Below are 7,472 nucleotides of genomic sequence, written 5' to 3'. Positions count from 1 at the left end.
ACAGTCTGATCTATGAATACAGATCTTATGGCATTTCCTCTGTCATTTTACTGTTACTGGCCAGATGTGACATTACAGCTAATGAGGGACTATAAGTGTCAGCATGACAAGGCCAAAGGCTTTTTTTATTCATATATAATTTTATATTAGTGTAGTGTAATGTTGAACCATGAAAGTAGAGATCAGGGCATCACTCTAATTACTTTTATATTACTGTGAAACATATAAACAAGCAGGCCCTCTGTCATGCATTGATAAGAGGATAAGTTTGGATTGGTTTAGGAGGCTTGGTTACCCCCTCCAGACAGTATGAATAACATGTACAAAAGAAGGGCTTGTAGCCAAGTAAAGTATATAACATCACTACCTACAAGTTTGCTGAGTGTGATGAAAGAACTACATTAACAAATGAATCTCATCTATACTAAGACCCTGTTTGTTCCGGTGAGACATTTTTTCCTACAGTGACCAGTAGATTAAAGAGCACACTTTAATCCATGCCTCGGAAATGTATTGTGTTTAGCTCAGCGTCCTGTCTCAACGCTTCTTCAAAAGGACTTAGCCAGGACAACCAATAAAAAGTTACACTACCCAGTAGCAAAAGCAGCTCCAGATGCCAGTGAAGAAGCCTGGTGGTGGCAGCAATGCCCTCTCACTTTGATACCATAGTAGCTGACTGGTTTGACCTTGCATCTCCAGCAGGAGCAGTTATTGATAAGTTGCTGCTAACAGTCTAGCAAAATCAGGGTGGCAAAGAAAACCTATCCCGCCACAGATAAGGTGGCAAGTTGTGTGAGAACCCAAACCTCAGATTGATAGAGCTCAGTCTCCTAGTAGGGCAATAACTAGCACACAAGGACCAATGGTGATCTTGAGGCCCAGTGACAAGCAAAACCTATTGACATACTGTGACTGGATCACTGATAAATAACTTCTGGTAGGAGTTTATTTAAAGAAAATAGCGCAGGGCGCTTATTTATATAATTGCGTATGCACTTATTTTTTATATTGTACATATTCTGAGATAGGAAATCGTTATTTCTGAGACCAGGGTAGAAACTCGTTTGTCCTGATTTAACCTTACTAAAGGATATGCCTTATTTCTGATGCATATATCTGATACAATAGGCCTTTGTGGACGGAGGTCTTTTGTGCATTGTGATGTGTTTTGTATGGAAGTGTCATTGTTTGGGATTTGTAAGGTTGCTAGTGGAAACCTCCAATTAGGCATATGTGGAAGGGAGTCTGATAGCAGGAATTGCTAACGAAGTTTTGTGATGAATTGTCATGCCTGCTCTGGCCAAAGGCCCAGTAGGGGGTCGTTACTTTGTGGCCTTTTGTCCAGAGTGAATTTCATAGATAAGCGCAAATTTTGTTAGCTTTGCAATGCATGTAAATCCATGTTTGTGTAAATAGGGTACATCCTGATGCTAAACATAGCCTGTGTCTGAAATGTATAAAAGTCACTAGCTTCTATTTGAAACTTGTTCTTCTCATTTCAACATCTGACCTGATCACTGGTACCTCAAACCAGTGTGAGCAAATAAACATCTTGCTTCAAAGACCTGCTTGGAAACATCTTCAATATTGCTGTATTTCTGTGACCTGCAGATTAGACCCTAAAACTAATCCGTTCTCCGGCTGTTCTGAGGTTAGGGACCCAAGCCTTCCAGTACCACCGCTCTGCCTGCTACCCATGCAGCCATGGTCAGTGTCATAGGCCAGGGGACGATCCTTCCACAGCAACCCTGATCTATAGTGAGAGGTCAGGAGTACCAGCCCAGGTACGCTACCAGTGTCAGTTACCCAGAAGAAACCCGGTTCTGGATGCCGGTAAGGAGTCCAGTGGTGGCAGCTCGTGTAAGCCCCTCCTACTGCGGCAAGAGGGCGCATTTGGGATAACGAAAGGGAACGGTGGCAAAGTAAGCCCAGCCGGTTCCCAGCAACAACAGATAGGGTGGCATAGGCGGTCCATCCTGTCACAGAAGGGTTAGGTCAGATCCAGCTAAGGTAAAGACAATCCGAGACTGGCCCCAGCCCACGACCCAATTACATGTACTAGCATTCTTAACGACTGCAGGGAACTACAGACGTACTGTCCCAGACTTTAGTACTTACTAAGATAAAACTCCTAAAAGTAGTTGACTGGACACCCGCTTGTGAGCTGGCATTTCAGTCGCTAAAGGAAGCCCTGGTTCGTGCTCCAGTATTGTTGGCGCCTAATTATGAAAAGGACTTTATTGTGCAAACTGACGCATCACAGTGTGGACTGGGAGCAGTACTTAGCCAGGTGGGGCCTGATGGGCAATGAAAAAACTTCAATCTTATTTGCACGGACGACATTTTACTATGGTGACTGATCATAATCCTTTAAAGTGGCTGCAACACACCTCAGGGAAAATAGCCGTTTGTTGTGCTGGAGCTTTGCACTTCAAATTTATGACTGTGACATAATTCACAAGCAAGGAAAGGCTCACAGCAATGCGGATGGACTGTTTCGGCAGGAAGAGCCGGATCCTCCGGATCACCTCCGGTAACCCTAGGAGACTACAGACCAGGAGCCAAATTGTCAGACATAGCACGCTGGTTGCCACATGGACAAGGGGGTGAGGAGTGTTACTGATAAATAACTTCTGGTATAAATTTATTTAAAGGAAATAATGCAGGGCGCTTATTTATATAATTGCACATGCACTTATTTTTTATATTGTGTATATTTTGAGATAGGAAATCGTTATTTCTGAGACCAGGGTAGAAAATTAGTTTTTCTGTTTTAACCTTTCTAAAGGAAATGCCTTATTTCTGATGTATATATCTGATACAATGAGCCTTTGTGGATGGAGGTCTATTGTGTATTGGGATGTGTTTTGTATGGAAGTGTCATTGTTTGGGGTTTGTAAGGTTGCTAGAGGAAACCTCCAATTAGGCATATGGGGAGGGAGTCTGATAGCAGAAATTGCTAACTAAGTTACGTGATGAAGTATCAAATGCCTGCTGTGGCCAAAGGCCCAGTAGGGGGTCATTACTGTGTGGCCTTTTTTTTTCAAACCTTTCTGAACATTGTAAACAGCATGTGATGCAGGACATCACAGGGTCTCTAGAATTTCATTTATAAGTATAAATATTGTTGGCTTTAGGGCAGCACGGTGGCATAGTGGTTAGCACATCTGCCTTACAGCACTGGGGTCATGAGTTCAATTCCCGACCATGGCCTTATCTGTGAGGAGTTTGTATGTTCTCCCCGTGTTTGCGTGGGTTTCCTCTGGGTGCTCCGGTTTCCTCCCACACTCCAAAAATATACTGGTAGGTTAATTGGCTGCTAACAAATTGACCCTAGTCTGTGTGTCTATGTCTGTGTGTGTATGTTAGGGAATTTAGACTGTAAGCCCCAATGGGGCAGGGACTGATGTGAGTGAGTTCTCTGTACAGCGCTGCGGAATTAGTGGCGCTATATAAATAAATGATGATGATGATGATGGCTTTACAATACATTTTAATCCATGTTTGTGTAAACACATTGCTTCCTGATTCTAAAAATAGACTGTGTCCAAACTGTATAAAAGGCACTGGCTTGTATTGAAAAGTTGTTCTTCTTGTTTCATCTGATCTGATCACTGGTACCACCAACCAGTGTGGGAGGAAATAAACATCACTTGCTTCAGAGACCTGCTTGAAACATCTTCAATATTGCTGTATTCCTGTGATTTGCAGATTAGACCATAAATCTAATCTGTTCTCCGGCTGTTTCTGAGGTTGGACCCAGCTTTTCCGGTACCACCGCTCTACTTGCTACCCTGCAGCCCTGGTCAGTGTGATAGGCCAGGGGGCATCCATCCACAGCAACCCTAATCTATAGGAAGAGGTCAGGAGTACCAGCCCAGGTACACCAGTAACGCGGTACACTCACAGCATCAGTTACCCAGAAGAAACACGGTTTTGGATGCCGGTAAGGAGTCCAGTGGTGGCAGCATTTGTATGCCCCTCCTACTGCGGCAAGAGGGTGCATTTGGGATAACTAAAGGGAACGGTGACAAAGTAAGCCCAGCCAGTTCCCAGCAGCAACAGACAGGGTGGAATAGGCGGTCCATCCTGTCACACATACTGCAACGGCTAAGCAGATGAGAGCGTTAGATGGATGGAAGAATACCTGAAATAGGTCAATGGATTGCAGTGACTGTGACCAAAATGACAACAAAGCTGCATCAGCAAGGAAATCCAAGAGACAAATGTCCTCTAGAAGCAGCCAGTCATCGCCACAGCTGGAGACCTTAGCAGCTAAAAGTGCATCTGTGGAGGACCAGATGCTTGTCCTTCATGCAAGGAGCAACAAGGGGCCTTCACAATCTACAGCAACCAGAGAACAGGTACCATTCTCTGTACTCAAGCTAGGGTACCTGCTCTTTCCTAAATTTGAGGACAATATTATTGATGGCCACCTGTTTGAGATGATCTGAAATTGGGTGAAGGATTTGGTCTTTACACTGCATGGACATGCAGTGGAGGACTATCATGGTTTGTCCCCAGAGGATTGTGTGGACTATGATATAGTAAAGGGTGCACTCCTAAAATTTTATGTCGGGCAGCCATTGAAGCAGTTTTCCTGGTCTCTGTGCTACTGTCTCTTCATCCAACTCTCATCAGGGCCCACATAGCCCTAATCTTTATTTCAGTGTTACCCCGGTACCCCAGAACATTTCCTGCAGTTATTAGGTATAGTTATTTTTTGAAGTGGAGGTCCCTGTCCCACTCAACTGACTGTAGCCTATCCTCTAATCAAAGAGCACCTCAGCCACTTCTGTCCAGTGGCTAACAGCCGGGCTGGAACCCAACCAACTCTCGACAAACACCATCGCTGCCTACCTGATCGCTGACCCTCTGGTATAGCTGTCCGACAGCTTGGGACTATCTGGTGAGAGGAGCCTGAAGTGTGCTCTACAACACGCTGCACGGATCGTGCCTTGGTACCGGTAGGTTGTTATCTGCCTTCAGGGAGGGACTCATTTGGCTCATACGTGACTCGTTTCATTTTGGCCCTGCCTTAGGGGAACCCAACTGGACTGTCTCTTTGTGTAGATCAGAACCTGATTTCCTTTGCATGGGACTGGTGCTGACCACTGCAGGGAGGCTGTGAGTAACCCACTTTGCTGTTTGGATGCTGTATTTGCCCTTTTACACCCCTACCAGAAGTGATCTCGCCAAGGTTTGCCCAGCCTGGGGTGCCTTTTACCCTCCAACTTAGCCTCAGGGTGACTTGTACAAACATCCATTTCATGTTAGGCTGCCACCCGGGGGTCCACCTTCTTGGATGCAGTGGTAAGTAACCTTTGGCGTATGTGACACTCTTTGCTATAGGGGCCACCCTAAGCTTTATTTCAGCTAACAGAGAACACCCTGATATGTACTGTCTAACCCCACACTGGGTCAATTTGGATGTTTTACAAGCACTGCTCCTGCACATTATTTTATCACAGCGTGCAACAGAGCTTCACAGACACTGTGATAGGAGACATACTACTGCTTCTCTCCAGCAGAGGGCTTTGAATTGAAGAATTTGTTTTACAGACCCACTGTTCACATCAAAACACTTGGTTTATTTACTAAACTGTGGGTTTGAAAAAGTGGAGATGTTGCTTATAGCAACCAATCAGATTCTACCTATCATTTATTTAGTACATTCTACAAAATTACAGCTAGAATCTGATTGGTTGCTATAGTCAACATCTCCACTTTTTAAAGCCTGCAATTTAGTAATTATATCTCTTGGACTTGATCTTGAAAGTAGCTTACCACCCAAGTGTTGGAGTCTAGGCATAGTGGGGTTAATCATATATACTTATCAGTAGTCTATATTTCAGTCCCATACATCCTGTCACGCTCCAAAATCTGGAAGAACCCATATGGTCTGCTTGAGTTGATACTACCCTCCAAGAGGCATGGAGTCTAAACAGAGAGGGAGGTATTCACCCGGGACCCCCGCAAGGGAGTTTGGACTTTGCGGCTCCCTAACTGCAGGTCGCGGTTCTCAAGGAGGGTCACAAGCAAGACCAAGAGGAGAACCAAGTCAGAATCGTGAGGAAGTGCAATGGTCTGCAATAGATAGCGAACAGAAGCACCAATGTACAGAAGATGGAGACTGTTAGAAACACCCTGCAGCAGGATGATGCTGTAACATAGGAGAGCTGTGAACAGGTATTGGTGGTAACGCTCTGCAGCAGGATAGTGCTGACACACCGGAGATCTGGGAGCAGGTGTAGGGAGTAATCCGCTGCATCTGGATGATGCTGTAACACCGGAGAGCTGTAAGCAGGTAAAGGTGGTAATACTCTGCAGCAGGATAATGCTGTAACACTGGATAGCTGAGAACAGGTATTGGTGAGAGTACTCAGCAGCAGCAGGAGAACAGGACTGGAACACGTCTAGACAGGAGAGGAGACCTTAAGATCTGGCACTCAGGTACGTAGACAGGTGATTTAAATAGACAGGGCTGACAGGCAATCAATCAGGTGAATGGAAGGAGTTTTGAAAAGGGCTGGTTTTGCACATGTTCAGTTCAGACAGGCAAGAATGCGCCTGCCATCGCAAGCCATGGGGACTCGCTCAGAGAGGAGTGGCGGTCAGAGGTAGGTGGGAGCGACAGAGCCCAACCAGGTGGTCAGCGGTTCCAGTGCCTGACACATCCCCACAATGACTCCTGCTGGATTCCCCAAGCGCAATTACAACACTATCTTGTTGTTAAATATATATAGGCTCCTTCACCAGGCAAAAGCTATGGCTGCCTAAATTCCAAATGGGGGTCTTGGTCAGTGGCAACCCATCTTCTGACCAGTACACTTCTTACATCATTGAGCCCATTTTTATAGCTTATTTTCTTCTCTATTGGTATGCATAAATGAGCAAGGACAAGAAGGGTACTGCTCAGAAGGATTCCAGAAATCTTACTGATACGCTTCTACGCTCAGATTTACGACCATTTTTTATAACATCCTCTACTCTATGAATGATACTCTTCCTCAGCCCTCTTCTATCCAGTTGCTTACTACTAATCCTAAACTCACATCGGATATGCAAGCAAATAATCCTGCTGCCTCAGATCAACCAGATTTTGCAAAGATCCTCCAAATGCTCAAATTCCTGCCAAACAAGTAGGAACTGCTATCGAAAAGGATTTTGAGATATTAGATGGAAAACTCCAGGAAGTCAGACAAGAATTTGCTAATTTACAAGTAGATTTCACACAACTGACACATAGATTATGAGCTTTAGAAAAGTGCAGAGAATCTGCAGATGAACAACACAACAATCTACAGACCACAGTAGCAAACCAGAAAGTAAAAAGAGCTGAACTGGCTGCAATATAAAATAGATGACCTGGACAATAGAGGCCGCAGAAATGACTTGCGTCTAATAGGAGTTCCCAAGGACATTCCAACCCAAGGCATTATTGATGTACTGACAAAGTTGTTTAACAAAAT

This window comes from Mixophyes fleayi, chromosome 6 (assembly GCF_038048845.1).
Source record: "Mixophyes fleayi isolate aMixFle1 chromosome 6, aMixFle1.hap1, whole genome shotgun sequence".
Taxonomy (NCBI): Eukaryota; Metazoa; Chordata; class Amphibia; order Anura; family Limnodynastidae; genus Mixophyes; species Mixophyes fleayi.
The sequence above is the reverse complement of the archived record's forward strand: the minus strand, read 5'-3'. Positions refer to the sequence as shown.